The 5710-nt window shown below is 46.2% G+C and overlaps 1 long non-coding RNA gene across 1 annotated transcript in view; it reads right to left on the bottom strand.

Moving 5' to 3' along the window:
• LOC109291560 overlaps window positions 1–5710 on the bottom strand; it is a 19657-nt gene that overhangs the window by 5900 nt on the left and 8047 nt on the right. The gene's annotated exons all lie outside the window — the stretch shown is intronic.

Genomic DNA, 5710 nt, shown 5'->3' with positions numbered 1-5710 from the left:
AAGTTCGGAGCCGATCAAACTTTGCCTACAAAAGTGGCCATTAACAGAATCTCTCTGTACACGGATATGCATGGTTTATTTCATTTTGTGCCAGCCTATTCCATTTGGGTTAATAAAAGAAATATCTGTTCTATTAGGTACATTACAGCGGCAAAGCACCAGGGGAGAGGGAAGCTGCATGCTTGTCAGGCACTCGAGTATTGGCTGTCAGTGGTGCCATCAAGCCTTCTTGCTTATTTGCGATTTTATTTTCAGACGTGATTGACATCTGGAAGGCTCTGACATTCTCGGCACAAACATACAGCCTGTTATTATGCTTGCATTAACATTTTGATAAACACACAGTGCAGCATTGAAAAAGTAATTACATGTCATCACATCGCTGCCTCATCAAAGAAAACTTTGCTATGTAATTGCTCCATGATTTACCCAGGTACAATGCTTGCCTCCCTAGCAAAGCCTTCTTTCGATTGAAGAGTTTACATTTACTTTTAAAGATGCACAATATCCTTTCCCCATGGGGCTTTCTCAGCCTAAAATAAACTCAGCGATATAATTTAGCTTTCTATAAATATGCTTGGATATTAGAGTGCAGTACTTTTTGCATAATAGTTATTTAATGCTCAGTGTAAATATGCTGTGCATTATATTGGCTAAGCTATCGAGCAAAGTTTTTGACGACTGGGCGGAACAGGGTATTGTTACGTTGACTCCTGCATTAACAGAAGGACCCTTTGCACTCATATTTATATCAGGGCTTTTCACAGTGACATCTAATTTTACAATGAAGTGAACCTATCTGAAGCGCCTCGCTGCAGATTCTAAAATATTGGCTATTTCCTTGGTTGTAAAGGACTCTTCTGATGTGGCACTGAAAGAGGTATTATATAGGAGAATACAAATAATTCCAAGAGGTTTTTTTTCCCTCCTAAGCTGAGTACAGAGGGGAAAATCTCATTGATGTTCAGTCAATAGGCTTCACTGGATAGATATTGAAAAACCTGAATGAGAGGTGGAAAAAATATATATAATCGTAGAGCTGAGTGACAGTGGTCAATTGGACAATTGCTTATTACCTGCAGTGTTATCTTGGGCTATTAGAGGTGTCATATGCAGGCCAAATGTGCTTTGTGTGTGGCTGGCTCATCTAGAGAATTACAGCCCACTGTGCTACCGGCTAATGGAATTATTTCGTTAGCACAAGTAGTATCTGGAGTTGCAGGTCGCAGGTTATATCCTCATTTATGAAGGGATGAGATGTCTAACCCTGGCAATTCTAACTAGTATATTTAGAGCAGAAGGGGTTGTCAAATCCAGAGGGGGAAGGAGTGTTTTGAACCAGCTGAATGATGCAAAAAGCAATGCGTGAAATCTTTTTCATGAGGAAATGTGTTTGCGCAGTTGTGTTGTGTATTGCTGGCAAGTTTTCTGCCTGGTCAGTGGGTTGCAGGTGGAAATGTGTGAGAATCATGTGAAGCATCACAGCATGAAGTGTGAAGGATAATTCATCATTTGAAAATTCACGTGGGAAAGCATATCAATCACTGTTCATCAGTTTCCTCTGTGAAAAAAAAAGTTAGCTACCCAATCAGAGAGTGGACAGCTGTACCACATGTCTTTAGGTGACCAGTCACATGCCATGAATAGCAAAGAGCTGAAACAATCTGTTTTCAACACTCTATAGGCTGAAAATTGTTCTCTCCAAACTATTTAGTGCATCCTCAGAAGTGGGAAAACATTCAGGGCTAGTTTGCAAGTGCTCACACAATCTACTCCCAGCAGGTCTATTGCCTGGGACTGGAGAGCTGGCAGAAAAGACCTAGGGGATAATTTGCCCTTCTCTGCCTGGAGCTTCAAGGATGAACCCTGCTTTATAATGAGGTGCATGATCATCCTCTCTCTTGCAAAGGCAGGGGTGTATGCTAATTGTGTCGCTTTGTCAGATGCACACACGCCTGTGGTAATGGTCGTCTTCTCTTCATTTTCTCTCTCTCAACAGAATTTGTTCTTTAGAGAGAGGCTTCTGTCACATCCCCATGACAAAATCCTCTCCCCCTCTTTTGCAGAGTGGCTCAATGCAAGGAATTGCATAGGAATTATAGGAAAAAATATCCTGCCGGAGCTCAGGACTGGGTTTCCGCCTCGATCCGGCCGAAGCTTCAGAGCCGCCTCGGAGAACCGGCCATAGGGTATAATGGGGAATCAATGAAATATCTATAACTTTGTTGTTTTTTGTCCAATTCGGATGGAACTTGCAGGGATGGTAGCCTCTGCCGAGAGCATGAAACCTGCCAAGTTTCAAGGAGATCGGTGCAGGGGCTTGGGGAGAACTGCCCCTCAAGCTGCAGACGAGCAACACTGGTGCCGTGGGTGACACTGCATGTGCAGCGGGGTGACAGCTGCAGGGGTGGTGGCCCCTGCTGTGACGCTGCCAGCCGTGGAGGAGATCAGTGCAGGGGGTCTGGGACCCAGCACCCCCGGCTGCTGATGGGCAAAACTCATGGCAAGACTGTGTCAGTCTTGGGGCAGTTGATTGTCTGTCTTGAGTCTTTCCTCTCAGCCTGGTTTTGTAGGTGCTAATTGCTGCTCGTTAAGTCGTTGTGTTGTAGCTGGGTCCTGTGTATTGGCTGGTCCCTGAGTCGATCATGAATGATTGATTGATAACTGGGAACACAGCAGCCTAGCAGCCAGGCCTGCAGCAGTGTCCCCCTCCCGCCCCAGGACAGACAGCACCCATGGCACCAGTTTCGCTTGTCCGCAGCTTGTGGGGCAGTTCCCCCCAAACCCCTGCACTGATCCCCTTGAAACTTGGCAGGCTTTGTGGCCTCAGTACGAGCTACCACCCCTGCAGTTTTGACCCCCCTCCCATGGTGTAACGCACAGATGTGACAGGAGTTTTGCTTTCAAGAATTTGGGGAGCCATTCCCCCCAAACCCCTGCACCAATTTTCTTGAAACTTGGCAGGTTTCACGCACTCTGCAGAGTCTACCACCCCTGAAATTTTCATCCAAACTGGACAAAAAAGAACAAAGTTATAGGTATTTTATTGTTTCCCCATGATACCCTATGGCTGGATCTCAAGGCGGCTCTGAAGCACTTCGGGAAGCCGAACGAGGCGGCGCTTCGACCCAGACGTGCTGCCTCCCACCTCGAAGCGTCCGAAGCTTCTCTGGATCCGAAGCTCTGTCCGAAGCCTTGCACAGCCCTACTTTCCAGCCCCAATAAACCACAGAGATACAGGCAGCTGCTGCAGAGCTGGAGTTATGGCTTCTCTACTGCGTAACCACACTGGTTCTGTTATGGCTTGTGCCTTCCACCAGATTGTGAGAAGGGTTCATACAGATCTATTAAGCATTGCCGTGCAAACACAACCATTTGCTTTCCCTGCATAGCCAGCCAGCCAGCCATCCTCCTGCCAAGCCTGGAGCTTACCAGAACAGTATAATATCCTAGCTCATCAAGAGATGAGAGCTGGCTGGATTAAGGCAGCCACATGTGCACATGTGTTAACTCTAGGTAGAGGCTTGGGAGATCAGCATGACTGACCTTGTTCAAATGGTGACTTTAGTAATATGGGGCATTAAAGACCGACAGGGCAGAGTGTATTTCCAAGTGTGTTTAATGGTTTGATAATGCAATGTTAGTATATATTAATCCTCAAAGGAGATTGGTATTAGTTCAGCTCTAGCACTAGACTGAACAAATATGTTAATGGGTTGCAGCCAGGGTCACACACAGAACATCTGTGTCCAACATCTGTATTATTATCATTATAGGCTTGTGCCCTATATACAGTATCTATGAAATTAGATCTGGTATTATACCTTTAGTACTGCCGGGAGAGGTTAATTCCCTGGACCTGCTGTCAGTGACAAGTGGGAGGATTCTCAGACCGATCCTGACTGATGCTGAGCACAGGAGAGTTGCTAAGGAATACAGCATAGGAGATGCTGAGCACTGCATTCTGCTACATTTAGAGTTGCTAGTTAGGACACGCCTGGCTTTGGGAATGTGGGGAAATGAAGTACACTGGCTATGATACAGAAATATCAATGGTGTGTTGTGTCTGACCTTCAGCTCTTTGCTTTATGGTAGAAGCCTCTGGATTTACTTCTATGAGCCCCCATGAGAAACAAAAGGACAAAACACCATCTACTTTGGTCAAGGAGCAGCATGTGAAAAGCATCTTTGCTACAGAATGATTGGCCAAATAAAACCTCCAGAGTTGTCTGCCAGAAACGCCCCCCACCCAGAAGCCATGAGGATTAGGCTCCATTAAAGTGAGGCATTAGTCTCCTAATGGGATCTACGCAGGCAGACCCCTGCACCTATAAAGGAACTTCAAATGGGCGGGGCTCCTTGTTGGACAGGGCCTCACACACTTGCACTGACCTACTCCCTCCAGCTGTGGGTTTCCGGTTGCAGCCGCTCCAGGATCACAGTAGGTGCAGGATGCCTGTTTGTCTTTTCAGCGCCTACCCTTTTGCTCACAGGGAATTTACATTTAAATATGTGTTTCTTCAAGAACTTTACAGAATCACAACATTGGACAGAAAAATATAGTTTAAAATGCATTTTTCATGCTCTTTCATACTCTATTGATTTTGTTTTTCTCATTTTTCTTATAAAAGAGAGGGATTTTTAATGCATTTTTCCAGGAACAAAGGAGTCAGCAGTTCTGCCCTCCTAGAGCAATAGTTATTCACCTAGTTTATAAACAGAATTTGTGAGGGAAGGATATATCTTTTTTCAGAGAAATGAGTAGTGGAGAGGAAGTAGAGTAAATAAAGCTCTGAATGGAGTGAAAGATTTCCTGGGTTGCTTGCCTTGCATTGCCATTTGCTGTCTAGGACCTTGGCCAGGTTGCTATGCCATGCTGTGCCTCAGTTTCACCATCCCTAATAGAACATTTTTGCAAGGAGTTTCATAGAATTGTAGAAGTCAGGTCGAAGGGACCTTGTAGATCTTCAAGTTTGACCCCCTGCCTGGGCAGGAGAAAAAACTGGGCTCAAATGATCCCAGCTAGGTAGGCATCAAGCTGCCTCTTAAAGACCCCAAGGGTAGGAGCCAGCACCACTTCCCTTGGAAGTTGGTTCCGGACCCTAGCCGCCCTGACTGTGAAGTAGTTCTTACGGTTGTCTAATGTAAACCTACTCTCCAACAACTTGTGGCCATTATTACTTGTTATGCCAGGGGGCGCTCGGGGAAACAAGGTCTCTCCAAAACCCTTCTGGTCCCCTCTAGTGAGTTTATAGACGGTCACCAGGTCCCCCCTCACCCTTCTGTTGTGAAGGCTGAACAGGTTCAGGTCCCGCAGTCTCTCATTGTAGGGTCTGCCCTGTTGTCTCTGGATCATGTGGGTGGCCCTCCTCTGAACCCTCTCAATGTTGTCTACATCCCTCCTGAAGTGAGGCACCCAGAACTGGACGCAGTACTCCAGCTGTGGCCTGACTAGTGTTGCATAGAGGGGGAGGATCACCTCGTTGGCTCTACTTGAGATGCACCTGTGGATGTACAACAAGGTGCGGTTAGCCCTGCCAACCGTGACCTCACATTGTCGGCCCATGTTCATCTTGGAGTCAGTAATGACTCCAAGATCCCTTTCTGCCTCCATGCTCTCAAGAAGGGAGTTTCCCATCTTATAAGTGTGCTGCTGGTTACTACTGCCTAAGTGCAGCACCCTGCACTTGTCAGTATTGAAACGCATCCT

Source organism: Gavialis gangeticus, unplaced genomic scaffold (assembly GCF_001723915.1).
Source record: "Gavialis gangeticus isolate Ggan-Ray unplaced genomic scaffold, GavGan_comp1, whole genome shotgun sequence".
Taxonomy (NCBI): Eukaryota; Metazoa; Chordata; order Crocodylia; family Gavialidae; genus Gavialis; species Gavialis gangeticus.
Note: the sequence above shows the minus strand (reverse complement) of the source record. Positions and strands in the feature narration are given on the sequence as shown.